The sequence below is a fragment of the Carlito syrichta genome, unplaced genomic scaffold (assembly GCF_000164805.1).
Source record: "Carlito syrichta isolate Samal-C Ts95f unplaced genomic scaffold, Tarsius_syrichta-2.0.1 Scaffold313745, whole genome shotgun sequence".
Lineage (NCBI taxonomy): Eukaryota > Metazoa > Chordata > Mammalia > Primates > Tarsiidae > Carlito > Carlito syrichta.
In genome coordinates, this window is record NW_007257841.1 from 84,957 (window position 1) to 91,834 (window position 6,878).

Consider the following 6,878-nt stretch of genomic DNA (forward strand, 5'->3'; position numbering starts at 1 on the left):
ACAAATTAACAACCTAACAAGCCACCTAAAGAAGCTGGAAAAGCAAGACCACAAAAACTCTAATTTCAGCAGAAGAATCCAGATCACCAAAATAAAAGCCCAAATCCAGGACATAGAGGACAAAAAGATAATACAAAAAAATCAATGAAACAAAAAGCTGGTTCTTCGAAAGGATAAACAAGATCGATGGTCCCCTAGCTAGACTGACCAAGAAAAAGAGGAAAAACCCCAAATAAGCACAATCAGAAACACAAAAGATGAAGTTACATCTGACCCTGAAGAAATACAAAAGATCATTAGAGACTACTATGTACACTTGTATGGAAACAAACTTGAAAACTCAAGGAAATGGAGGACTTACTGTCATCACACAACCTGCCTAGGTTGAAACAAGAAATTGAGACCTTAAATAGACCAATAACAATCAAGGAAATCGACTACATAATAAGAAAACTTCCTACAAAAAAAAGCCCTGGTCCAGATCGCTTTCCAGCAGAATTCTACAAGACATTTAAGGAGGAGCTGATTCCAATCCTACTGAAGGTATTTCAGGCAATTGAGAAAGATGGAACTCTCCCCAAATCATTTTACAAAGCTAACATCACATTGATATGCAAGCCAGGAAAAGACCCAACAAAGAAAGAGAAGTACAGGCCAATATCTTTGATGAACACAGATGCTAAAATTCTCAGCAAGATCCTAGCAAACCGGATTCAACAACATATCTCAAAAATCATCCATCATGACCAAGTAGGCTTCATCCCAGGGATGCAAGGCTGGTTCAACATTTGTAAAACCATAAATGTAATTAAATACATCAACAGATGTCAAAACAAAAACCACATGATTTTATCATTAGATGCAGAAAAAGCTTTTGATAAAAACCCTCGAACATCTAGGCAAATGGGGAACATACCTCAAAATAGTAAAAGCCATCTACGAGAAACCCATAGCCAGTATACTCCTAAATGGACAAAAATTGGAACCATTTCCCCTGAAAACTGGAGCAAGACAAGGATGCCCACTCTCACCCCTCCTGTTCAATATAGTATTGGAAGTCCTGGCTAGAACAATCAGAGAAGAGAAGGCAATCAGGGGTATCCAAATAGGAAAAGAGGAAGTCAAGTTATCTCTCTTTGCAGATGACATGATTGTGTACCTTGAAAACCCAAGAGAATCTGTCAAAAATCTTCTTACACTGATAAAGCCCTTTGGCAAAGTCTCAGGATATAAAATAAATGTGCAAAAGACAAATGCATTTCTTTACACCAATAATAAACAAACAGAAACCCAAATAAAAAGCACAATTCCATTCACAATAGCCACAACAAAAAAATGAAATACCTTGGCATCGTCCTAACCAGAGATGTGAAAGACCTTTACAATGAAAATTACAAAACACTGCTCAAAGAAATCAAAGATGACACAAACAAGTGGAAAAATATCCCATGCTCATGGATTGGAAGAATCAACATTGTGAAGATGTCCATCTTACCTAAGGCAATCTACAAATTCAATGCAATACCCATCAAATTACCAGCAACATTCTTCTCACACCTAGAAAAGACAACACAGGAATTCATATGGAAACACAAACGTCCAAGAATAGCCAGAACAATCCTCAGCAAAAAAAACAAAGCAGGTGGTATCACATTACCAGACTTCAAACTTTACTATAAAGCTACAATCATCAAAACAGCTTGGTATTGGTATAGGAACAGGCATATAGATCAATGGAATAGAATTGAGATTCCAGAAGCAAAACCTCAATTTCTCAACCAACTCATCTTCGACAAGGCCTCCATCACCTACCACTGGGGAGAGGAGAACCTATTCAGTAAATGGTGCTGGGAAAACTGGCTGACCACATGCAGAAGATTGAAACAGGACCCCTATCTATCCCCATGCACAAAGGTTAACTCCAAATGGATCAGAGACCTAAATGTAAAACCTCAAACCATAAGAACCTTAGAAAAGGAAGGACATATCCTCATGGAAATTGGAACTGGCATACAATTCCTGAACAAAACCCGAAACCCATAGGTCATAAGAGATAAGACAGACAAGTGGGACCTCATTAAACTGACAAGCTTCTGCAAGGCCAAATAAACCATCAAGAGAGCAGGGAGACAGCCTACAGATTGGGAAAAAGTATTTGCCAACTCCAAATCTGACAAAGGCTTAACATCTTGGGTCTACAAGGAACTAAAACGTGCTGAAAAAAAAAAAAAACAACCCCATTATAAAATGGGCCAAAGAAATGAACAGACACTTCACAAAAGAGGACATCCGAGCAGCCAACAAACACATGAAGAAATGTTCAACCTCACTAATCATCAGGGAGATGCAAATCAAAACCATACTGAGATACCACGTAACTCCAGTCAGAATGGCAATTATCAACAACTCAAAAAATAACAGCTGCTGGAGAGGGTGTGGCATAAAGGGAACACTTCTACACTGTTGGTGGGAGTGTAAACTAGTGCAACCTCTGTGGAAAGCAGTGTGGTGATTCCTAAAAGCTCTAAATATCAACCTCCCATATGACCCTGTAATCCCCCTATTGGGAATATATCCTGAAGAACTCAAATCACTCCATCAAAAAGATACCTGCACATGTATGTTTATCGCAGCGTTGTTTACAATAGCAAGAACCTGAAGCCAACCATGCTGTCCATCAAAAAAGGACTGGATTTTAAAAATGTGGTACAGATACATGATGGAATACTACACAGCCATAAAAAAGAACAAAATCATGAATTTCGCAGCAACCTGGATGGAACTAGAGTCTATAATACTGAGTGACTCTCACAGAAACAAAGATCTGAGTATCACATGTTCTCACTCGTATAGTGGACCTTGATCATCCAACGTATTACCATAAGAAAATGACTGACAATTGTGGGAAACTATGGGGGTGGGGGGATGGAGATGGGATTAATGGTAGTAAACATCTGTCTGGGGATGGGGAGACACCTCTTATAAACAAGGGTATCTGAACGAAACATATTTGTATACCTAACTCTTAACTGTACCCCACAATATCATAATAAAAAATATTGATTATAAAAAAAAGAAGTATGACAGTACAAAACTCCAAAACAGACAACTTGATTTCCATTAGATATAAGCTCCCAGAAGGCAAAGATGACATCTTCTTGTACTTTGTATCCCCAGGATCCAGAAGAGAATTCTCAAATTCTAAATTAGTTGTGTGTGACTTCATGAAGTTTTTTTATTTGAGAAGAGATATGAAATTCCTTTCATTGAAGGGTACATGGGAACAGTTTTCTGACTGTACCACTGCTTGGAATAAGGGGATTTAAAAATATATTTGGCATTGAAAAATCCATACATAAAAATAATATAAAGAGAAACAACACAGGAGGCTTTGGACCACATCTCTTTAAGGTACCACACTCTGGCTGCTCTTTCCACAGGTTTAGTGTGGCCACAACTGCGTAGCTGGCCTCACTCTGCTGCTGGGTAGGGACCTGGACCCCAGAGCTGCATACTAAGGGAGGCCATCATGGTCACCAGTGCTGTGGACAAGGAAGGTATGGAACCACAGCCCTGCAAAGACTGATGGCAGCAGCACATCTTTGTCTTCCTTATATCTGGAAGAGGACTTGGAGACCTGAAACGCCCTCCTGTCCTGAAGAGTAGGAGCCCTGACTTAACTAGGCCCTCCATCAGCTGTGGACCACACAGACTGTTGGGCAGTGCCTGGTGCAGAGGTTGACGCACCCAGAGTGCCTGACCACAAGCGGGTGTGCTGAGCAGGAGCTGCCAAAGGCTGGTTGGGGCTGAGGAACACCTGGGGGAGTCCCTGTGGGTTGAGGTTTCCCCATGGACCCCCATCCTGGCCTGGCACTTCCCTGCTGCCATCCCACCCACAGCCAGTGAGGTACCCTCTAGAGCTGACTCACAGTAGGGGAAGGGGGAAGAGGAACAGAGGCCTAGGGCTGTGGAGACGTGGACCAGGGAGATGCTGGGAGACCTGAGATGGGTTTTGACCTGCGGAGCCTACTGTATGTCCTAGACCCCAGGTCCTCTTGCTCATTTTCACCTGATGGCATGAAGTGCTGAGATGCATACCTAAAATAAATAGAATAGAGAAAATGTAAATTCCCTTAATGTTAAATAACCTCTTATAACTCATACACACACACACACACACACACACACAGACACACACACACACACACGTATGTTTGTATATGTGTGTGTGTATATATATATATGTTTCTCCACATATGTGTGGAGAAAACGTTTGCATACTAAGGTGTCAAAGTTTAAAACACGGTAACACTGTGAATATGGAGATGGTCTCCATTTTTAGGGGTGTGGGTTACATGGATGTATTTGTCAAAACTCATGAAGTTCTACACCATCAACGTATGCATTTCCCTGTAAACACACTAAACTCCAATAAAAGAAATATGCTATATTTTTTAAAAAGCAGCAGCAAAAGAAGAAAAGCTGCTACTACTCATGGCCGTGGAGGGGTGGCCTGGGCTGCTGAGTCTGGATCTATGCTCCTCCATCTAAGAGTGCCCTGGGGGAAGGAGGCATGATTCCAGGTGATTCCACGCAATGTTCTATAGCCAACCAGAGTCTTGTTTTAAAGAATGGCAGCCAGTTACATGGCAGAGTGTTCGTGTTAAGAATACAAAATTATGGGAGAAAGTTTCACATAAAGCAGGACTTCCAATCTGTAAAAAATAATTCGGACAAAGGCAGAAATTCATTTATTCATGGAATCAATGAACCACTCATTGAGCGTCTGCTTTGCTGTGACCCACATGAAGCAAAGTCTTACTGAGCTCCCTGCCCAGCAGCAACCCATTGAAGGGAGATGAGTGCTTCCAGGGAGGCCGTGGCAGGGAGGCTGTGGCAGGGTCAGTAGGGTTGGGGGGTTTGTGGATGTGACAGGCCTAGACATCTGGGGAGTTGGAAGAGACACAAACTGAGCCTTCCAGAAGAGCTGGCCCTTGGGCTGAGAGGTTTTCCGTTTTATTTGAGGTGTACCATACATAAAGGGTGGAGTATGGCATGCATTAATCTGCATGTAAGTTTGATGACTGCTTGCATGAATATCCCAAGATGCTGCCAGCCTCAAGTGTCTTTGTATCCATCCCAGTCTTCACCCTTTCCCGGTAACCACAATTCTGACTTCCATCACCATGAATTTGTTTTCCTGTCCTGGGACTTCATAGAGATCGAATCATACAGTAATTATTATTTGGGGCCTGCCTTCTCTTACTCCATGTTATGTTTATGAGATTCACATTGTTGTATGTATATTCTTTTTTTTTTTTTTGAGTTGGAGTCTCACTCTATCACCCAGACTGGAGTGCAGTGGCACGCTTCCAGCCAACGCAGCCTCGACCTGCTGGGCTCTGGCGATCCTTCTGCCTCAGCCTTCCAAGTAGCCAGAACTACAGGCACACGCTACCACACCTGGCTAATTTTTGTTTTATTGTGCAGATGAGGTCTTGCCAAGTTGCCCGGGCGAGTCTTGAACCCGCAGGCTCAGGCAATCCACTCACCTCGGTATCCCAAAGTGCTAGGATTGCAGGCTGAGCCACCGAGCCCTGCCACATGTATACATTCTTAAGAATTTGTTGTGTCTATCGTATGAACATACCTGTTGATGGGTGCTTGGGTTCTTTAGAGTGTTGGCTATTTTTTTTTTAAAGCAGGATTCATTGAGAGGACAGAAAAGCTCCCACAGTGGGAGGAGACCTGAAGGGGTTGCCTGAGTGTTGGCTATTAAGAGCAGAGCTGTGCACATTTTAGACATATCTTTTTGCTGACTTAAGCACTCATTTCTCTTGGGTATATATTGAGAAGTGGAACTGCTGAGACATAGGGTAGCTAAGTGTCAGCTTTGGTAGAAACTACCAAATGTTTTCCCAAGTGGTTGGACCATTCCGCTCCCTGACTCCAGCAGTGTCTAAGACTTCAGGTTTTGATCTGAGCTTTGATGCGTGGATTCACATGGCAGTTTGTGGTGGTGGCAGATGGAAGCTATAGTTAGGGAGAAAGATATTTTCGGTAAAAGGAATGTCATGAAGGCAATGGTAACCATGAAAATGCGCCACTCAGATCTCCAGTAGCTGAGAGCGTGGGATAGCTCAATGACTGTGCTGACTCTACCACAGTATAGACACTGAGGCCACATTCCCACAGTGGCTCTCAGCCAATGACTAGCATGGCCGGGATATTTGTCTAGTGGACACTTTTGACTCAAGAACTCCGAATCAGCCTGGTGAAAGATTCTTAGCACTATGGCCTGAGGTACCACCTCCTCATCCCCTCTTCTTTCCCTCTTCCCTTCACAGGAGTCAGACCTACAGCAGGTCTCCCTACAATAAAAGGCCAAAACCCCTTCTTCTCTCAGGACAAATGTGATCTTGGGTTAACTTTCTAGCTCTGTTCTCATGGAAGCCAGACAAGCCAGCTAATTGAATGTCAGGTGTGGTATCAGGCAAAACTGCTGATGGGAGCTTTTGACCTCTGACTGATAAACTACTGGAGTGGAAGGACTAAGAATAAGCTAAAACATATGGTAGAGAACCACAGCCTTAGGGTTCCCTAAGTGTGAAAACTCTTCTAACTGGGCAAGTCCCTTGAGGAATCCTGGGAACTGAAAGTGTGGGTGGTTGATTCCTATGGGACAAGGGGCTTCTGAGCCAAGGTGGCCTCACATCTACTGTGTAAATCTCATCTCCTCATCCTTCCCTCTCCTCTCCTCTCACCTGGGGGAGAGGGTAAGAGAGAGGCCCTGGATTGACGTGAGGAGTTCTCCTGTGGATGAGAACTGCTGACATGCCCTGCTGGCAGGTTAGGCGTCCCATCCTCCATCTTTCTAA